At 47.6% G+C, this 16,546-nt stretch overlaps 1 pseudogene; it reads left to right on the top strand.

Moving 5' to 3' along the window:
- Positions 1-635: 635 nt before the first annotated feature.
- LOC109748237 (uncharacterized) overlaps positions 636-16,546 on the top strand; it is a 79,356-nt pseudogene continuing 63,445 nt past the window's right edge.

The raw sequence follows: 16,546 nt of genomic DNA, 5'->3' as shown, positions 1-16,546 counted from the left end.
GGGAAAGAGTTGGCGGAAAAATATTAAGGGGAAAGGGTTGCATGAAAATATATTTTTTTCAATGTCTAAGATGGGCAATGGTTGCACAGTATTTATATACCAAAATTAAAAAAAAATCACTTCGGCCTAACGTAAGCCGAAGAGTGGAGCCATGCAACTTTGGCCAACCATTAACGTGAAAAGGTGGGGCCAAGGGACTTTTCGGCCTACTCCTGACCAAAAAGTACTTTTCGGCCTACTCCTGACCAAAAAGGTCTTTTCGGCCCAGGTACGCACCTCTTCGGCCAAGGCATGGCCGAAAAGTCCATTTCGGCCAAGGGGAGGCCGAAAACACCCTTTTCGGCCCACGCGTGGCCGACGGGGTGCTAGTTTTGATTTTTCTCCACTCTTTGCTATAGTTTCCGTATTTGCTATAAAATACGTCATAGTTTTGAAAAAAATCAAGGGACTTGCCGTCATCATCCCATTATCTATTATCTTAGGGTTCAGGATGAGGGCCGTGGTGGGGCTTCGCCGGAGAAGAAACTCAAAGGAGGGCGGGAGCCGGCGGTTCGGCCGGCAGCCCGTGCGGCGGTCTGCCGAGGAAGAAGAGTTATGCGCCGTAAGATCTTTATCCAACGGTCTAAAACGGTCTACTGGCCTAGATATAAAAGGCAGACGACTTGCATGTAGCCATTCCCCCAGGAAAAAACAGATTTACAAGCTCGAGAGGAACGGAGTAGAGACGAGCTTATCATTTTTATCTGACAACAACTCTACTGCCCATAGGAACCAAGATGCTCGTCGCCGCAGCACAACTGCCTCTTCTTGGCTCCCAGCCTCGCTCACGCGTCATCGCCTGCCACCGAAAGCACTCGCCGCCATACTACGCTCACGCGTCATCGCCTGCCTCCGCGCGGAAGAGCAAGGAAAAGGTCGGCTTCACCCGGTTCATGCTGCCCGCCACCTGTTCGGCGATTGGCCTTACCGGAGCAGAGGCCTGGATTGGCTGACCCTTTTGTTCTTGGCTTTCCCTTGCAGCGGCGGGACGGGATGCAGGCAGCCCATGCGGCCGTTCGTGGGGGCGTCTCCGTGGTGAGTCAGTTGCTCCGGTGCATTCTTTGGTTTTGTTGGGCACGTAGACTAGTAGGGTGATCTCCTTGCCTATTGCTTGCAAAGGGTGAAAGGGGAAGCCATCCATGCTAAACTTTATTTTCTTACACACTAGCATTGTTTCGGTGTTTCATTTCCTGTTTCTGGTGCTAACAAACATGTGCAATGCTGTTCAGCTAGAAATTGTGATGTCAACTCCTGGAGTGCTAGAGGTGGGTCTTTCTCAGCATACTTCTGCTATTTTGCCCTTTTACCATTATCATTGCTGCTTGCTAACTTTTGGTTGATTGATAAACTTTCTAGCAGGTTGTTGAGGATCTTCGCAAGAGTTACCCTTCTTCGACATTTGGGGTGAGTCTCTGGCATTACGTCATAGGCTTTTGCATCATTGCCTGAACATATGGCTTGTCAGCTAACAGCTAACTGCTTTATAGCATCAAGCCTGGTCACTTTCAATATAATCTTAAAAACGTGATAACCAAAGTTTTTACAGCTTTTACATCTGAACTTTCAAACTTATCGTGTCAGTGTGGCAATGCACCACTGTTTTTGTAAGTAACAGTGTAATGCTCACAATTTACTACTCCATCAAAGCTGTCCCTCGCAACCCCAGTTATGCTAACTATAAGCAACAGTGTTAAGTTGCTAATGATAGTATGATACGTTCTGATCTTTCTGCACTCTGTACTTAGGTTGGTACAGTCCTAAATGCTGACGATGCAAGCAAAGCCATTACAGCTGGTGCACAGTTTCTCACGAGCGGGCCTGGCTCAGGTTCCTCTGCAAGCTCTAAATTTACCCAAAAACCCTGGCACAGTCATGGTAAGAGTCAGTACTATTGCATTTGTAACGATTGTTAGGAATGGGCAACTCACTTTACTGATGGCCAAAGGCCAATACATATACATGTGTGGTAAAGTGCAGGAAACCCCTTATACAATGGGGATAAACCAGAAAGAGACTATACACATCTAACACCCCCCCTCAAACTCATGGTGGATCAACAACACTGAGTTTGGAGAGGAAAAAGGCATGCTGCGCCCGAGTCTGTGCCTTTGTGAAGAAGTCAGCCAACTGTAACTCAGAGGGCACATAGTGAAGAGCGAGAGTCTGATCCTGCACAGCAGCACGCACGAAGTGGGCATCCACACCGATGTGCTTAGTGAGCTCATGCTTCACCGGTTCACGCGCAATACTAATAGCACCAGTACTGTCTGACAGTAAGGGAGTCGAGGTAGCAGCAGACACACCAAAATCCTCAAGTAACCACCGTAACCAGATCACCTCAGCCGTCAGCATGGCCATGGCTCGCAACTCAGCCTCTGTACTCGAGCGAGAAACTGCAGTCTGTTTCTTTGTCTTCCAAGCAATAAGAGAGCCACCAAGAAAAACACAATAAGCAGACAGCGAGCGTCGATCAGAGGGATCACTAGCCCAGGTAGCATCAGAGTAAGCCTGGAGCTCAAGAGAACTGGAGCGGGGAAAGAAAAGGCGCTGAGAGATCGTGCCACGGAGATATCGTAGAACACGGAGGAGGTGACTATAGTGGACAGAGGTGGGGGCTGAAACAAACTGACTCAGGATGTGAACAGGATAGGAGATGTCAGGACGCGTAACAGCAAGATAGACAAGGCTACCAACGAGGTGACGATAACGAGTGGGATTAGGAAGAGGGTCACCATCAGAGGCACGAAGCTGAACATTGAGCTCCATAGGAGTCACAACGGTGCGGTCATCACTGAGAGCAGCTCGAGCGAGAAGATCCTGAATATATTTCTCTTGAGAGATGTAGAAGCCATCAAAGGTCGAGGAGATCTCAATCCCAAGAAAATAGCGAAGAGGACCAAGATCAGTCATGAGGAACTGGTCGTGAAGGCGGGCCTTAACAAAGGCAATGTAGTCAGAGTCGTCACCAGTGATGATCATGTCATCAACATAAAGAAGGAGAAGAGTCCGACCATGAGGAGATGTGTGAACAAACAACGCTGGATCATGATCACTGGGCAAGAAACCAGCGGCAGTCACCACAGAGGCAAAGCGCTCAAACCAAGCGCGCGGGGCCTGTTTAAGACCATAGAGGGAGCGGCGAAGTCGACAGACCATACCGTCAGGAGCATAGTACCCCGGTGGTGGCTGCATGTAAACCTCCTCACGCAACTCGCCATTAAGAAAAGTGTTCTGAACATCAAGTTGAGAGATAGACCAATGACGAACAGTAGCAACAGCAAGAAGAGTGCGAACAGTGGTCATATGGGCCACAGGAGCGAATGTCTCATCATAATCGCGTCCCTGCTCCTGCTGAAAACCACGGGCCACAAGGCGCGCTTTGTAGCGCTTAAAGAGAACCATCAGAGCGAGTCTTAATCTTGTAGACCCACTTGCAGGTGATGGGACGGACACCGGAAGGGAGGGAAACCAGATCCCATGTGCCAGAGCGCTCAAGGGCAGCAAGCTCTTCGGCCATCGCAAGCTGCCATTCAGGCTGAGTCATGGCAGTCCGATAGGAAGTGGGCTCAGCAATAACAAAGAGACCGTACCGATCAGGAGAGTAGCGATCAGGCGGGGGGCGAGGCCGAGCACGGAGGTTATGAACCGGGGGAGGCGTGAAAGGAGGTGCACCAGAGGTGGAAGGCGCATCAGGGGAAACATCCTCAGAACGAGGGCGACCAGTATAGTGAAGAGGAAATGGTGAGAGAGGACGAGGGACTGGAGATGATGGTGGAGAGTTGGAGGAGGAGGATGGGGAAGATGGTGTCGGTGGTGAAGGAGAAGGAAGAAGAGGTGCAGGCGGAGGAGGAAAAACATGAGGAGGCACATAGCGGGGTGTATTGGGGAGAAGAAGAAACGAAAGATCGTCCACAGAGAAGCTTGAGGTAGAAGGACGTGGGTAGTAAGAGCGAGACTCGTCAAAGGTCACATCATGCGAGATGCGCAAACGACGACCAACAGGATCCCAGCAGCGATAGCCCTTGTGCTCATCGCTGTAGCCAAGAAAAACACACTCAACCGACTGAGCAGACAGTTTGGTGCGTTCTCGCGGGGCAAGAAGGACATAGCACACACATCCAAACATACGAAGAGCTGAGTAGTCAGGAGAGCGACCAGTGAGACACTCCATAGGAATACCACCCTGCAGAGCAATCGATGGTTGTATGTTGATGAGATAGGTGGATGCAGAAACAGCCTCAGCCCAAAAATGGGGTGGGAGAGAGGCGGCAATCATCAGAGCACGAGTCATCTCAAGTAGATGACGATGCTTACGTTCGGCAACGCCATTCTGAGCATGTGCACCAGGACATGAGAACTGGGCAAGAGTACCCTGTTCCGCAAGAAAACCACGCAACAGCTGGGAGATAAACTCACCAGCGGAGTCAGCACGAAAAGTACGAATGGGCATGAAAAACTGGGTGTGAACCATGGCAGCAAAACGTTTGTATATAGAGAGAACCTCGCTACGAGATTTCATAAAGTAGAGCCAAGTGTAGCAAGAGAAATCATCAATAAACAAGATATAGTAGCGGTGACCACCTTTCGAATCAAAGGGAGCAGGACCCCATACATCAGAATGAACTAAGTCAAAAGGACGCTGAGATACCGACTCACTGGTAGAATAAGGTAACTGGGTCTGTCTGCCAAGTGTGCAGCCAGTACAAGGTAAAGAAACATCTCCAGATACAGACCCTAAGAGGCCCTGACGAACTAAAGAAGACAAGCGAGAGCCACATAGGTGACCAAGGCGATGATGCCACTGCTGGAAGGACGCAGACGAAGAGGCAGCAAGAGCATGGGAGCTGGCTGAAGTGGTGGCAGCGGAAGGAACACAAAGCCAGTCAACCTCCCAAAGGCCCTCTGACTCACGGCGCCGGGGGCCAGCACCAATCAAAGCCTTGGCGCGACGATCCTGAATGGAGCAAGAGTCGGTATCAAGAATGACACGACAACCAGAATCAGTAAGTTGGGCAGCGGAAAAAAGATTCATGGTGAGGCGAGGAACATGTGAAACACTAGGAACAGAAAAAGATGGAGTGGAAAGAAGACCACGGCTAGCAACAGGAAGAGGTGTGCCATCAGCGGTAAGAACATTAACAGGCGAATCAAGAGGTCGGAGAGAAGACAGCACAGAAGAATCAGAAGACATATGAAAAGAGGCGCCAGAATCCAGAACCCACGAAGATGTACCTGACTGTGTAGATGCCTCCGGTGGGGGAGCAGTGGCTGCAGTCACAGCAGCAGCGGAACCGGTCGACGAAGAGCCTGAGGAAGCTAAGAGACGCTTGAGCCTCATAATGTCCTGGTCAGTGAGTGACGGGGTCGAGGAGGATCCAGGAGTCCCACTGGAAGAGGAGCGCCTCTGGTCTCGCTTCTTCTCACGGCAATCAGACTCTGGGTGACCTGGCCGAGAGCAGTAGCCACAGAAGGTGTCACGGCGCGACCGGCCCCTCTCAGCATAAGAAGGACGACCCACCCCCCTGAAGGAGTAGGCAGGAGCGGTGGAGCAGTGAGGCGAGTAGGTGGCAGAGGAGCTCGGGTGGCCAACACTGATGGAACCACAAGTAACCCAGCAGAGCGTAGGTGGGTCTCTTCGTCACGAAGCTCAGCAAGTACCTCCGAGATAGGAACACGACCACGAGCGAGCAGGTGAGCACGGCGAGGCTCGAACTCAGAGCGAAGACGAGATAAGAACTCGTGAACCCGCTGAAACTCCAAATCGGACCGTGTAGTCTGACAGCAACGGCAAGTTCCACAAACGACGGTCCGAAGAGAGTCAAGCTGACGCCAGATGGCAGAGCACTGTGAATAGAACTCATCAACAGAGGAATCACCTTGCTCAAGTGCATGCTCCTGACGCACCACAGATAGGTAGAGAGCATCACCAGAGGGCTGATAGCGCTGACAGAGATAAGACCACATCGTTGCAACTGTGCCAAGTCCCATGAACTCCGAGGCAAACTGAGGAAGGACACTCGCAGTAAGAACAGCAGCAGCACGAGCATCATCATTGCACCACTGAGTGTAACCAGACAGATCATCACGATAGGCAGAAAGGGCATCCGAATAGGCTGACATCTGCTGATCATAGGCATCAACTGCAGTATCATCGAGAGCCTTGGCGGCATCGCGATCAGCCTGAGAAGCATCAGCAGCAAGAACCGACGGTGCTGGCGAGGTAGGAGCCACTGGAGCAACAGGGCAAGGCGGACAGGGGACCTCGCCAGAGAGAACACCCCACAGAAGGAGATCGCACATGTGGATACGCATAAACCCCGCAAACTCGGCATAGTTGGTGCCATTGAAGATCACCGAGCACCGAGGAACGGCGACATAGCTCGAAGAAGACATGAGGAGCTCTTTTTTTTTTGTCAACTGCTACAGTAGACTGCTATAGGAGACCCCGATCTAGATCGGGATCGGGCTCGCGCTGGCTCAATCCAGCCCCGATGGAGGAAGCGGGGGGGAAGGGCGAGCGTGGGAGTGGCCGGCCCTGGGCAGCACCGGCTGCAGCAGGAGGCGGCCAGGGGCGGCAGGGCGCGGGGAGGTCGCGGCCGGGCGCGGGGAGGCGCGGGAAGGTGGCTGCCGGGCGCGGGGAGGCGCGGGTAGGTGGCTGCCTGGCGTGGGGAGGTGGCTGCCGGCCGCGGCCGAGCACGGGGCGGCGCGAGGCGGCAACGGCAGGCCGCGGCCGCGCTCGGGGCGGCGCGGGACAGCGACGGCAGGCCGCGACCGAGCTCGGGGCAGCGCAGGCCGGGGCGAGACGGCGTGGCGGCGGGGAAGGAGAGAGCCGGGGGCAAGGGAGGAGGTGGCCGGCGCCGGCGACGAGGTAGAGGGAGGCCGGCGACGGGGGAGCTAGGCACGGAGCTGCGAGCGTGCGGGAGTCGGAGAGGAACCTAAGCATCTGATACCATGTTAGGAATGGGCAACTCACTTTAGTGAGGGCCAAAGGCCAATACATATACATGTGTTGTAAAGTGCAGGAAACCCCTTATACAATGGGGATAAACCAGAAAGAGACTATACACATCTAACAACGATGTTTATTGTACTAGAAATGAACACCTTTCTATAGTCTGTGGTCACTAGGGACATTCCCTATACACTTTGTCAATGTAACATATTTGATATCAGAGATCCTTATAAGCTTGTAGTTTAGGCTTTAGGGTGTCAATAATTTGATTTGCAAATTCGATCGCTTCGCTTCCAATTACTTAAACATATCTAATAGAAATTTGATTTAGTGATTGCACTGTTTGTATCCTATACAGCATATAAATGTTAATTAATTATTTCAATCTTATTGTTTAAGGAAATACTTCATGATCTTGACGGAAGTGAAGTTCTATATATTCCAGGAGTGCTGACACCAACTGAGGTTTGTACCACATGCCACATACGATACGAACTTGCATGAAAATTCATTTCTGCAATTCAGAGTAGCATGACCTAATTTTTATTCCCACATGTTTTCTATATTTGGTGTTTGCAGGTTATATCTGCTTGCAGTGCTGGTGCTAAAGTCGTTAAGGTTTCAGGACGTATACCCCTCCTCTTGTAGTTATTGTAGTAGTAGATGCAGATCAGAGCATTTACAATATATTTAAATGATTACTTCTGTGAGACATTGTTAAACAGTGTGCTTTTCTACGACCATTTTGGTTGCATACTAACTAGCAAAATGTGCCTCTTTATATTGTGATGAATAATGTGTTAGTTTTCTGTTCTGCTTATAGGCATCCGACACTTAGGTTGTTTGTGTGGTCTACTTTAATTAGCTGTACCCAGTTTCAGTGATGGGTGGAGAGATGTACATGCCTGCTCTAAAGAAACCATTTCCTCTTATACCAATGGTTGCTTCGCAAGGAATTACCATAGGTAACTGGCCTTGTCTAGTATCCATCGTCCCTAATTCCTAGACCATTTTTTTCCAAATATTGTCCCTATGTTCTGTTGGTGTCTAACTAGCAACCTCCTGTTGGGCTAAGTCCCTCCACATGGAGGTGTGTTGGCAGCCCAACATCAGTCCATAAGTCCAACACATGTTAGCCGTTGATCTTCGCTGCATCCAACGGTTGAGAGTGCTTCCAAGGGAAGTGAAGCAAGGAGAAAACCCTAGCCACTTGATACGTCTCCAACGTATCTATAATTTTTGATTGTTCCATGCTATTATATTATCCATCTAGGATGTTTTATATGCTATTTTATGTGATTTTTGGGACTAACCTATTAACCTAGAGCCCAGTGTCAGTTTTTATTTTTTCCTTGTTTTTGAGTTTTACAAAAAAGGAGTAAATAGCATAAAACTACCACTTTTCGTGCTAGGGTTCCAAAAAACTACCACTTTTTTGTTTTGTGACTGATACCTACCACTTTTCTCGTCGGTTGTCTCAAAAAACCCAAATCGCCCATTGCTAGCGTTTTGAACCGTTTTCTGACGGTCCGGGCCCGCCTGTCAAGCCACGTCAGCACCGCGCGTGATGGCGAGGCCGTTAACGGCCGTTACTCGGACCGACCGGTGCGGTCGGACCGCACCCGCTCGCTCGCTGTCGGCAGCATCTCTCTCTCGCTCCTCCTTTCCCCCATGCTCTCTGTCTCTCCCGACGATGGCGGCGGCGAAGAAGAAGGACGACGGCGAGCCTGGGGCGACAGCCAGCGGCGAGGGCGGTGCTCACTCCGAGGTCAACAAGTGGCTAGGCAGCGCAAGTTTCCCGACCCAGCGCTCGTCTGGGCCACCGACGCAGGAGGTCCAGATCTCGTCGGCGTTCCGCGCGGCCAGGGCAGTGGCCAAATGCATCCACGCGGATCAAGAAGGCGGGCACCAGTGGGCCTCCTCACTTGGTGGCGTGGAGTAAGTTATGAATTGTTTTAATTATTTTTCTTAGCTTATTTATGAACTAGGGTTAGGATTTGTTTCTTAGATTGTTAATGAATTAGTTTCTTTGGTATATTATTATGTATACATTGTAAGCAATATATGAATTAGGGTTTAGGTTTGGATGATATGTTGTGCAAGTGAAACTGTTATACTTTTTAACTTGAAAATCTGAAGAAATCTGAATGTGTTGTTTCTTTTTTTGCATAGTTTGGATGATGAAGTATGGGAATTGAGGCTGCATTTTCAGGGTAGAGACAACATGGAAAGGAAGTTTTCCTTATCAGAAATGAATTACCTATTATTGTTAGCACTTATTGAACTTGAGGGCTATGGGTTGGATGCCTATCTGTCATATGTTAAGGATGAGGGTAAGGGGCTGGAGGGGATTGAGGTTTTGGACAGTGATGAGAAGGTGGAGGAGATGCTAGATTTGTTTGCTGAGAAGAAAATATTGAACATAACAGTGAGAGAGGCTAGTGACCCAAATCCAGCAGATGCAAACATGGACCACACCTTGCTTGAAGAGCAGATTCCAATGAGTCAAGTTGGTGATCCCATTGTTTATAGTGTTTCCCAAGAAGGTGTCCTTTTCCCTGTCTCAAATTCTTCACAGCCTCCACTTGTGCCTGTTGATCCATATTTTAACACACAACAGAGCTGTAATTTCAACAAGGGAAAAGAGGCAGTGGAAATTGAAGGCATTGAAGCAGAAGATCAAGATGAAGATGAGTTGGACAAATCCTCTTCAGATTTTGAGTTTTTCAGGGGTGATTACAGAGGGAAGAAAATTTCATACAAGTCTTGGGCTAGGGGAGAAGATGAAGGTGGTGAAGGAACAAGTCAGCACTATAGGGAAGAGGAAGAGATGGCTGAGCATTATTTTGGGGCAGCTTCTGAACCCTCAGAGTTTTGGCAGGAGCCAAATGGTTCTGAAGAAGATGATGAAGAAGAAGCTTCAGATCATGTGAAAACTGTGGCACAGAAGATACCTGTGAGGAAACAAGGCCCAACAAGCAGATCACATAAAGTTTGAAGATTTCGTGCCAGAAGCTGATGAGTTCTGCTTTCCAGGTGATGAAGGCATTTCTAATGAAGAAGGTGATGCACCTAGGTTACCTTGTGGCAGGAAGAGAAAATTGAAGAAGAAGAAGAAGAAGAAGGAGAGAATATGGTATGATTCCTCTAGGCCTGATGCACATGAACAGTTTAGGATTCATTTGTGCTTTCTGAATGTGGTAGAGTTCAGAGAAGCATTGAGAAACTACCATGTTAGGACACTTAGGAACTTTGAGTACCATAGGAATGATCCAAGTAGGATCATAGCCTGGTGCTCAGATAGAAAGCATGGTTGTGAGTTTTATATTACTGCTTCTAAGATTGCCCATGAGTCAACCTTTAGCATCAAGAAGATGAATCTTGATCACACCTGTGGAGCAAGTGGAGAGAACACAAAGGTTACCATGAAGTGGGTTGCTAAGGCTGTTGAGGATACTGTAAGATCCAATCCTGGTGCATGTGTTGAGACTATACTGAGTTATACAAAAAAGAAATTTGGAGTACATGTTCCAAAAAGTTTGGCCTACAGGGCAAGGAGGAAAGCAGTTGATGTTGTGCAAGGGGATCACAAGACACAATACTACAGGTTAAGAGACTATCTGCAGTGTGTTTTGGACACAAACCCTGGTAGTAGGTGTGTTGTGACAACAAAGGAATTTGAACTCCACCCAGCACCTACCCCAAGGTTTCATTACATGTTTTACTGTCTGTTTGCTCGTAAGGAGGGGTTCCTAAATGGTTGCAGGCCTTTCATAGGTAAATCTAGTCTGTATAGTGCTTAAATAGGGATTGCATTACATGTTTACTAAGCACTAATGGCTTAAAATGCAGGTCTTGATGGATGCTTCATCAAACTAAGCACTGGGCAGCAAATCCTGGCAGCAACAGGGAGGGATGGCAACAATAACATCTTCCCTATTGCATTTGGTGTTGTTGACAAGGAGGAGACAGATAGTTGGACTTGGTTTCTTACACAGTTAAGGACAGTAATTGGTAGTGGCAACAAGTTTGGGCCCTACACAATTATGTCAGACAGGCAAAAGGTACAACTACTCTTCATGATTTAACTGCTTTTCCTTGCACTATGTAATGCTTTCTCTACTTCCTAGTTATTAATACAAAATCAATGAACGGGGTCTGCTCAATGCAATAGAGGATGTATTTCCTGATTCCCCTCAAAGATTTTGTTTAAGACACATATATGCCAACTTCCAATCAGCTGGGTTTAGAGGGGATGAATTGAAAAAACATCTAGACCAGGCTGCATATTCTTTCACTAAGCATGGGCATGATCTGGGCATGGAAGCATTGAAGAAAGAGAGTGAGGAGGCATGGAAGTGGTTTTCCAACATACCAGTCCATACTTGGGCCAGGCATAGAATGGATACTATATGCAAGACGGACCTTGTTGTAAACAATCTTAGTGAAGTTTTCAACAGGATGATTCTGGATGTTAGGAACAAGCCCATAAGGACAATGCTTGAAGGAATGAGGACAAAACTCATGATCAAGTTTCAGAAGATTAGGGAGAAGACAGAGGCATGTAGGTGGGATATCACACCCACTTACTCTGAGATATTGGAGGAGGCCAAGAAGTGGGCAAAATATTGTGATGCATATATGGCTGGACCAGGCATTTGGCAAGTTACAAGTAGTTCAGAAAAGACCTACTGTGTAAACCTAAACAACTACACTTGTGACTGCAGGAGGTGGGATATGACAGCTGTTCCATGTAGTCATGCTATAGCAGCAATGCAGAAGGTGAAGCTGCACCCTGAAGATTTTGTCCATGAGTTCTTCAAGAAGCCCCTCTACTATGAAACCTACAAGCATATTATATACCCTGTTCCAGGCCCTGATTGTTGGCCACACACCATGGGGGGTGACATATCTCCTCCAGTATTCAAAGAAAAGAAGGGTAAAAAGCAGACAGCTAGGAGGAAAGGACATTTTGAGGTGCCTGCCAAGAAGGATACATCAAGAATTGGGACAGTGACTTGTAGCAATTGCAATAAGCAAGGTCACAGATATACCACATGTGGTGTTCCACTGAAACCCAAACTGCAGATGAGAAAGAATAATCACGAGGTATGCTTATTGATAAAGAAATTTCTGTTTCATAGGCTAGGTGGTTTAATTCAAATTTGCTTTGTTAAATGTGCAGGAGAATAGGTCAGACTACTCTTCATCTACCATGGCTACTACAGGTGTGGTTGCACCACCACCACCATCAGCACCAGCCATAGCTAGGAAGAGGCCTGCAACAACCACAGCTACTCCAGGACCAGCAAAGAGGAACAAGGCAGCTGCTTCTGCTACTCCAGCACCTGCCACATCAGCACCTGCCAAGAAGACCAAAGCAACCAAGAAGACAAGGGCTCCTAACACATCTTCACCAGCCAAGAACACAAGGTCATCCATTGCCTCTCCAGCAAAGAACACCAGAGCATCAACAGCTAGCAGAGGAGGGGGGTACACAGGTTTCAGTGCTCCAAGGCAAGCTGCTCACTCTGAGATGGAGATTGGGTCCAAGAGGGTTAGGAAGCCAACTGGAAAGTGGAAGGCATATTTCACTGCTAGTGGTAACTATTGAGTGCTGGAAAGTTGTCTTGTTGGCACTGTATGAGTGTTGAAACCTAAGTGTTTGCTTGCTGAAACCTATGTATTTGTTAGCTGAAACTTGAGTGTTTGCTTCCTAAAACCTATGTATTTGCTTCCTGAAACCTGAGTATTTGGTTCCTGAAACCTATGTATTTGCTTGCATTATGAAACCTGAGTGTTTGCATTATGAAACCTGAGTGTTTGTGACTTCTGGGTTGCACTTCCTAAAACTTATGAGCTTTGCAACTGATGCACAGATTGATAGAAACATTCTTTCAAAGAATCAAACATTCTTTCAAATAATCAAACATTCATAGATTCCACCATGAAAACATTCTTTCATACAAAGAGTTGTACAGAAAGTGGAAGGGATACATAGCTCATACTCTTATTCATAATAAAAATAACTACTAACAACTCTCAATCGTAACGATCGAAGAAACGGCGCCACTTTGCTCTGGTAGAAGGGTGAGGAGTGATTACTGCCTGTGCCCTAGCCCACCTGATGATCTTCCCTGAGCTCTTGCGCCTGCCGCCAGGGACAAGAACTGTGAACTCATCTGAGTTGCACTTCTCCAAGATCTTCTCTGCCAGCCTCCTCTTGAACTCCAGCTCCCACTCTAGCTCCCAAGCTGATGGCATGGGCACCGCAGGGCGAGCCCTTTGCCTCCTCACATCCACTGCATGCACTGCCTCCTCTTCCTCATCTGTCACCTCCCCAAGCTCTGGATCCATTTAGGGTTTCAAGAGGTGGGGTGTGGCGGCTGTGTTCTGGAGGGAGGAGGGTGGGTGGAGTAGGCTATTTATGAGCAGTGGAGGGTGGGTGGAGTAGGCCTAGGTTTGTAAATATAACTGGGCCACAAAGCCCAGGTACAAAACACTAATAAACATAACTACCTTTTAAACATAAAAAAACACATAGCATAGTCCAGCAGTGCTTATCACTGACTCCATAACATAGCATAAGAGGTTCAAATACAGGCAGAACATTCATTACAACTTAGTTCATAACTTAGCATTAAAGGTTCTAGCAGCATAAACTACAGTTCTTAACATTGGCATAGACATAGACTAGATTAGCTTCACATTCCCCAAAATGTACACCCCATATCTTCACATCAGATTGTTAGGCCACATACTTATAAAGGCCTTGGATGTACTTCACCATCTCCAGAACACACTTCATGAATCAAGGATGGCCTTGATTTTCTCAAGTTTCTCCTTGATTGCATGCCCATCCTTCAGCAGCTCATTCACCACATGCTCAAGCTTGGCCTTCTCTATCTTAAGCAAATCTCTCTCCTGTTCAACCTCGTTTTTTTCCTTCCTGGTATTCTTGATAATGTCAGCTTGACTCTGTAAAATGCACCTATGTTCCTTGGCAAGTTTGAGCTTCTCCATCTGAACCTCCAACCTAGCACTCTCTTCTACCTCTTTCTTCTTCTTCTCAAATTATTCCTCCTCAACTGCCTTCTGGTAATCCATGTAGTCTACCCTACCATCCTTCCAATCAAACATCTTGGATACATCTTGGACAAGCTTTCTGTACTCAATGCACGGCTTGTCATTTTCAGTCTTAAGCTTGGCCAAATGCTTCTCATACTTCTGCTTATCAACTACCCTGCCACAATTCTGTTCATGGTACATGTCCCACGGCCTGGACAAGCAATTCTGAAGAATTGGATGCCAGGGCTTGTCAACCCACTCAGTAACACCACAGTTAACACCTTCACTCTGCATTTGGAAATTGAAATATACATCACTAAGTGCACTCAATTTCATAACAACAAATCATATCAGACTAAGAAACTGAAGGTGAGGCTTAAGTAAACTGAATATGTTGTTTAATATAACTCAAACTATAACTGGAACCCAACCTGCTTGTACAAGTACATTCACAAATATATGCTTCCTATACATAAGCATTTTTGATAGTAACCAAATCCCTCAATACCTTAATACAAGGCATATTGCAGTTCATCCTAAATAATACAGTGCAGGTTCATAAGAGCAACTTGTCAACATAATATTGTGTGGGTTCAGAAAAGCAACCTGGCATCCTTGTAAATACATGTGTGGGTTCAGAAGAAAATGATTCCAATTAAGGTACTATACCTGCGGTACTGGACAACTATAGAAACGCCTTCCAGTTAAGGTTCCTTCAAATGCCACACACTTAATTGGCCTCATGTGGTGCATCATGCAGGTGGGTTCAGAAAGCTCTAGCTGGCCACAGAAAAGAGGCTCCACGGTGGTGTCAGGGGTCTCCTGCATGAACACAGCAACAAAATCACCTTAGCTCACAGAACCAGACATAGATCACAAATTAATTCCCAAATCCAGCAAGAAACCTAACCCAAACCCTAGTTTTCAAGCATACATAAACATAGCTCAAACGGCAACCATAACCCTGCCTACTAAATAACAGTAACCAAAGCTTACCCTAGCTCACCAAGTTGAACACTAACCTAATCTAGCTCCTAGATGAACCTTAACCCTAGCTCAGCAGATCGAAAAACTTACCCAAAGAGCCATGTCCATGCTTGTGATGTCGCACTCATCCTCTGAGCTCGTATCCCCGTCATTCCAGGAAGGCATGGCGGCGGTGGAGCTTCCACAGCGCAAGTCGCCGCCGGCGTCCAAGAGCAGGAGTACTCCAAGAGCAGAGAGGAGAGGAGAGTGAGAGCGAGAGAGAGATGAATGCGGGCCGGGGAGCAAAGTGAGAGCAGAGTGAGAGGGAGGGAGACGACTTAATGAGCGGTCCGACCGCACCGGCTCGGTCCGAGTAACGGCCGTTAACGGCCTCGCCGTCACGCGCGGCACTGACGTTGCCTGACAGGCAGGCCCGGACCGTCAGAAAACGGTTCAAAACGCTAGCAACGGGCGATTTGGGTTTTTTGAGACAGCCGATGAGAAAAGTGGTAGGTATCAGTCACAAACAAAAAAGTGGTGGTTTTTTGGAACCCTAGCATGAAAAGTGGTAGTTTTATGCTATTTACTCACAAAAAAGGAATATCAAACGGAGTCCAATTGATGTGCTAATTTTTGATGATTTTTTATGGACCAAAAGAAGCCCTAGAGTAAAAGAGTTGGTCCAGAAGAGTCTCGGGCTGCCCACGAGGGTGGGGGCGCGCCCACCCCCCTAGGCACACCCTCCTATCTCGTGGATGGCTCGGAGACCCCCCTGACGTGAGACCTACGCCAAAAATTCCTATAAATACAGAAACCTCCAGAACATAACCTAGACCGGGAGTTCCGCCGCCGCAAGCCTTTGTAGCCATCAAAAACCAATCGGGACCCTGTTTCGGCACCTTGCCGGAGGGGGGTCCCTCACCGGTGGCCATCTTCATCATCCCGGCACTCTCCATGACGAGGAGGGAGTAGTTCACCCTCGGGGCTGAGGGTATGTACCAGTAGCTATGTGTTTGATCTCTCTCTCTCTCGTGTTCTTGATACGGCACGATCTTGATGTATCGCGAGCTTTGCTATTATAGTTGGATCTTATTATGTTTCTCCCCCTCTACTCTCTTGTAATGGATTGAGTTTTCCCTTTGAAGTTATCTTATCGGATTGAGTCTTTAAGGATTTGAGAACACTTGATGTATGTCTTGCATGTGCTTATCTGTGGTGACAATGGGATATTCACGTGATCTACTTGATGTATGTTTTGGTGATCAACTTGCGGGTTCAGTGACCTTGTGAACTTATGCATAGGGGTTGGCACACGTTTTCGTCTTGACTCTCCGGTAGAAACTTTGGGGCACTCTTTGAAATTCTTTGTGTTGGTTGAATAGATGAATCTGAGATTGTGTGATGCATATCGTATAATCATACCCACGGATACTTGAGGTGACATTGGAGTATCTAGGTGACATTAGGGTCTTGGTTGATTTGTGTCTTAAGGTGTTATTCTAGTACGAACTCTATGATAGA

Source organism: Aegilops tauschii, chromosome 4, assembly GCF_002575655.3.
Source record: "Aegilops tauschii subsp. strangulata cultivar AL8/78 chromosome 4, Aet v6.0, whole genome shotgun sequence".
In the NCBI taxonomy this organism is placed as follows: domain Eukaryota; kingdom Viridiplantae; phylum Streptophyta; class Magnoliopsida; order Poales; family Poaceae; genus Aegilops; species Aegilops tauschii.
This window is presented reverse-complemented; position numbering and strand designations above follow the sequence as displayed.